Genomic DNA, 6,172 nt, shown 5'->3' on the forward strand with positions numbered 1-6,172 from the left:
CCCTTTGGAGTCTCATGGTCAATTCTCATTTTGTCAACATTCTTGAATTCAATTAGCAGTTCTACCTCTTTGCTCAAACTAAATCTTGGTTCCTGCCTAAAGATATCACATCTTTTGGAATCTTCTCCAGTGGGGATCTCTTTTCCTATTCCTCCCCCTCAAACAGACCAGAAGAGGGGTTGACATATTCTTTGTCCCTAACAGACTATTCTGTTACCACTCCTCAACAAACATCTCTTTTCTAAAGTTCATTCAATGTATTTATAAGATCTTCTCCCTATTCTTGTCTCTATCACCCACCAGTCTCTAAGTCACTCTACTAACATTATCAATGAAATTAGGACCTGACTCACAGTCTTCCCCTTTATATTATTTTCTGCCATGATTCTTGGGGATTTTAATATTCATACTGACAACCCTTCAAATAACATGGCCACACTGTTTTACACTTAACATTTTACACTTAACACTTTCATCCCAAGTTTACTTCTTCACCCAGAGATATACTGGAGCCAGCTTGTACAGGCATGGGAAAGTCAATTGTTAAATTTCCAGTGTGAGCATTCACTATTTACATCTCAGCAACTGGCAAAATGTAGAAATCAGTCTTTGGTTTATTGTTTCGTAGATTGGCTAGATTTTCTAAAGTGATGGAGATAATGTTAATATTGCACATTAAACTGAAAAGGGTATCTTGTGTGCATTTTTGTTTTCCTAGAGAGCCAGGTGTTAAACATTTGCTAGCTTCCCACTGCCTCCACCCCACTTCTATACATCAGCATAATCTTAGACCTCACCATCTCTTACAATTGCACTAGCTCTAAGAACTTTGAAATCCCATTAACTGACCACATCTTTTGATATATCCTTCTACTTCTCCCACTCTCTCCATTTCACAAAACCTCCTCTTTCCCTCATCTCTGACCTCTCCTTACCCAGCTCTATTCTCCTAGCTCACCCCTCCCACTGGAGCATGACTCATCTTCATCGTAGCCTTGACCACATGGTATATGCCATGTTAGTATTTCACTCTAGAATCCTTAGCACCCTGACTTAATGCCATAATCAGCCACAGATTCTTATCCCAGAATATCCCAAATCTTGTGCCATCAGATTTCTCAGACCCTGCTCCCAAGTTGCTGTTCATTCCTGGAAAAAGCAACAAATGCAAGTCAATTGCATTCACGGCAAGTTTATGGTAAATGACCTCGGCTGGGTCCTCCATGCTGCCTGGCAGACTGATAAGCAATTATTAAGCACTTACTATGTGCTAAACACCTGATGATCCTCCTTATCCCATTTCCTGTGGTAACTATTCCAAGCTTCTCTCCTCTTTCCTCAGACCTCAGCAACACTCCATCATCACCAACAGGTCTCCTAATCATAGGCTCCTAGGCTCATGGATCTAGAGCTGGGAGGGACTGTAGACCTCATCCAGTCAGTCCATTCCCCTCATTTTTTTTGGAGGGGGGAGGGCAGGGCAATTGGGATTAAGTGACTTGCCCAAGGTCACACAGCTAGTAAGTGTCAAGTGTCTGAGGTCCAATTTGAATTCAGATCCTCCTGACTCCAGGGCTGATGCTCTATTCACTGTGCCACCTAGCTGCCCCAATTCCCCTCCTTTTAAAGATGAGGAAATAGAGGCTCGGGAAGAGAAGCAGCTTACCTAATCAGTAAGAGGCTGGATCAAGATTCAAACATTGATGGTACCTGGGTAAGTCATTTAACCCCAACTGCCTCCAAAAAAAATATTCAAACACAAGTCTTTTTGCTCCAAATTCAGTGTTCTTTCCACTACTTTATACTTTCTCCTTAGTCCACTGCACCTTTAGAGTGCTCCTGAGAAATAGCCCTTTATCTTCATACTCGACTCTGTTATTTGTACGTAGCTTCCCTCCCTGGTGCCAGTGTTTTTATCTTGAACCAACTTCCCCTGCTATTCACTATCCTTCAGATTCCTCTCATTCCCATTGCTGCAGGTACTCAAGAAATTCGACGAATGTGACTATAACAATACAAATTAAAAGATCGCTAAAAAGAAACCAGACTTTGTGTAATTGGGGGAAAAACCAACGATGAAGGTTCCAGAAATCATCATGAAATTCAGCTCCCTTCAGGGCAGAGGAATGGGGGGGCTACCAGGAAAGAATGCTGTATACAATTTCAGAAGCAGCCCCCGTACTGGACGGCTTTGTGTATTTTCTTTGTCACAAGGGAGGGTTCAATAGAGCCTACCTAAGGTATAGAGATTAAGGAGAAGGAAATATTATGGAGGGTTTTTTTCTGTTCAGAAAATACTGTGATGTAGAGACAAAAAGTATCAATAAAACATAGTTTTAAAAAATAACTCTCGACAAAATTTGATCCAAAAGGTAAATCCAAAGCAAAAAGAATATACTTAAAGTTTTCAAAAATAACAAATATGCTTGGACTATCTGTGTCACTGTTTCCATTTATTCATGTAATTAATAGATAGCTATATTTTGTACAGGTTGCTAGGTGGTACAGCGGATAGAGTATTGGGCCTGGAGTCTGGAAGACTCATCTTCCTGAGATCGAATTCAGTTTTGGACAGCTATTAGCTATGTGACCCTGTGCAAGTCACTTAACCTTTTTTTGGCCTCAGTTTCCTCACCTGTAAAGTGAACTGTAGAAGGAAATGGAAAACCACTTCACTCTTTGCCAAGAAAATCCCAGATGGCACCAAGAAGAGTTTGACAGAACTAAACAACCACTGAATGTTTTGTAATGTTATGTCTATAATTGGGGGACTGGTCGATGATGGCCCAGTCTTTGGAACATCCACATGGAGGCCTTTTTCCTCCCCATTCCAGAGTCCACTGAGGTATCTTCTGACAATTTTTTATCAGCATACTGTGTTGTGATTAAAAGCCTACTAACTGACTTCTAAGCTGGTCCTGAGGGGGCCTACAAAAGATTCAGAAGGACCAACTTTCTCTTACCTGGAAGTTCTTGTGTGAAGAAGATGACTCCCAGCTCCCTTATCATTCACCTGCCTGCCACGTGGCCATTTCTTTCTCCTTTTGATCTCTGTTGTGTTTCATTCTTTCCTGATGGTAGGTAAATGTGCACTGTGAGACAGAATAAGTCATGCTATGACCTCGTGAGGTTTGAAAGATCAGAAAAGTCATCAAAGGTGCAGCATCTGGAGGCAGTGGCAGGTCTGACCAGCAGCTGCAGCCGCAGAATCTGGGAAAGAAACATCCCTGAGGAGTGGAGTGAGTGACCCGCTTGACCCAGTCCAGCAAGGAGCCCGCCCAGCTGAGCAAGACAATAACCGTCCACTAGCTTATGCCATATCCAGAAACAAACTTGTCGGTGATTCCATGCAGAGAGAAAAGAACTCCTGGGAGTAAATGTTCTGTAGCAACCACTTCTCAAGCCTGAGTTTCTTCTTTCTAGTGACAGAGGCATGGGGAGAGAAGAATGTGCTCCTGGCTTAGGAAGTTGTTGGACCTTGCTATACCTTTGTGAAAGCTACCTGATGTTAATTTGTTTATTTATATTGGGAAGATGTTAAGTGATCAGATTATTATTGAGGGAAAAGCACTGTAGAAAACCACCCTCCATCCCACAGGGCTAGCCCTAGAGCCCTGAGGAGAAATGTAGCCAGTCATGCTCTGAGGACAAGATCTGTTAGCCCAAGTGTGAGTTGGGATAATAGCCCCCGAGCCTGAATTGCAAATCTATTTCCTCTTTGGCTATATGAAAGCATTGAGGAATGATGGAAAGAATAACAGTCAAGTGAAATGGAGGTCTCATCCAACTGACTTACAAATGTTGTAATGTCTATGCCTCTATTTTCTTCTCAGGAAAATAATCATGGTGGCACAGTGGAGAAAGCTCTGGGTCTGGAGTCAGGAGGACCTGAGTTCAAATTCAGCCTTAGAGACTTAACAGCTATGTGACCCTGGGTAAGTCACTTAACTTTGTTTATCTCTGTTTCATCATCTGTGAAATGAGCTGGGGAAGGAAATGGCAAACTGCTCCAGGATCCTTGCCAAGAAAACCCCAAATGGGGTCACAAAGAGTCCCACACAACTGAAAACCACTGAACAGTAACAGCAAAAGAATAATCATAGAACATAATGTAACATAGACCTGCAGCTAAAAGGGATCTTAGAGGTCAGAGTGTTAGGTTCCTAACAATTCTACCAATGACTGAATGAAAAAGCATTCATTAGTTGCTTTCTATATTAATAATAATAGTAGTGATAATATCTAACATTTATATAGCACCAGTTAGATGCTGGGGCAGCTGGGTGGCACAGGGGATAAAGCACTAAGTCTGTAGCCAGAAAGGCTCATTTTCCTGAGTTCAGATCTGGCCTCAGACACTTACTAGCTGTGTGACCCTGGGCAAGTCACTTAACCCTGTCTGCCTCAGTTTCCTCATCTGTAAAATGAGCTGAAGAAGGAAATAGCAAACCACTCCAGTATCTTTGTCATGAAAACCCCAGATGGGGTCACAAAGAATTGGACGTGACTCACCAATAAATTATGTGCCAGGAACTGTGCAAGGTGTTTTCCGAAGATGTCATTTGATCCTCGTAACAACCCTGGGAGGTGGGTGCTGTTATTATGCCCGTTTTACAACCGAGGAAACTGAAGTTAAGTGACTTACCCAGGATCACACAGCTAGTAAGTGTCTGAGGCTGCATTTGAACTGAGGTCTTCCTTCGCGCAGCCCTTATGTCATAAGCACTGTGTTAAATGCCAAAGTACAGACAGAAAAGACAGTTCCTGCCCTCAAGAAACTTACATTCTATTAAGGAACAGAGAATTATGATTAGGATTCTAACATCCATATTTAATGACTAAAGAGGCTAAAGACAGATGAGAATCAGATGGACCTGTCACATGAAATGAGATCCCTTAATTAATTTCAACATGGAGACTGACCCCTGGTTTTCCTGGAAGCCAAGTGATACCATGGATCCTTCCAGATGGGCAGTTATGAGCGAAGAAGGGGCTCTATTTTCCAGTCAGATTAGTTGGTATTTTTTTAAACTTGGAGTTCTTCCTTAAGAGCCATACCTGTGATTTGAAAGGCCATAAAAAGCCAGACAGGTTTTCTTGCCTTTCTGCACAGACTGTTTGGAAGGGCTGACATAGTCGATAGAGTTGTCTCTATTCCAAAGCACAGAACTCCTCATTTATTTCCAATCTGCCTAATAATTAAAGCCTCAGAAACTTTGGGAAACTTTCTTGGCAAGCAGACTGACTTTTAAAAAAAGAGAAAAGTGCTGAAGGAGTAGACTTTAATCAGTCAACAGAGAACTTGCCTTGGGGGGTGGGGGAAGGATGCATTTAAATAAGTTTGTTTTATTCTTCCAAGCTTTTCTCCAGTCAGTGTAGGTAGAGAGAGAATGTGACACCCCAGATTAGCTGCCACAACTCTCTAGACTAAGTGATTACTCAATACACTTCCAGAAAAGGAGATAAAAACTGCATGGTTAATGTAGACTTGTAGCCCTTATTAACAGCTAGGCCAAATCAAGGTATGTATGTATGTATAGAAAATCATTTATTGTTTTAATAGGTTAAGAAAAACACTGTGATAATAAATAAGAAGTCTGGAATTGATGCATTTAAATGAGTGTTGCCCCTCCTAAACAAACCTGCCAGAGCTAATACATTCAAATGAGAATTGCCCCCTTCCAAGTAGTCACTGTGGGAGATCACACACTCATTCCAGGGCTGCTGCCACTACGGGGGACCTGAATCTCTGGAACTCTTCCTTTGAAATGTGCTTCAAAGCCAGGTCACGGAAGAAAGGCAGTTTCCTTACCAAGTACAGTAACTAGTCTAGAATTTCAGACTTGGGAAAGGTCTACCTGAACTTCCTCATTCTACAGATGAGTAAACTGAGGCCCAAAGAGCCTCTGCTGGAGGCTCACAAAGTGCAGTTATCCCTTCTACATCGGGGGTTAGCAGGTGGCCCCCCCCCATCCTCCATGTCCATGATCTGGAAAATCCTAGTGAAATTGTTTGGCCCTCTCTTTGTACCAGAGAGGAAGACTGAATTTTTTCTTTTTCTTTTATGGGGTCTTTACAGTACTTCTTGTAAAATTTGGGTGAAGTATTTAGTTATGGGCTCTGTGTCTTCTGCTGGTCTTTTCCAAGTTGTCTGCCTCTTTTGCAAAACTCC

This window comes from Petaurus breviceps, unplaced genomic scaffold (assembly GCF_028583685.1).
Source record: "Petaurus breviceps papuanus isolate PSGF00001 unplaced genomic scaffold, PetGlider_PUasm1.0 115, whole genome shotgun sequence".
NCBI classification, from domain to species: Eukaryota; Metazoa; Chordata; class Mammalia; order Diprotodontia; family Petauridae; genus Petaurus; species Petaurus breviceps.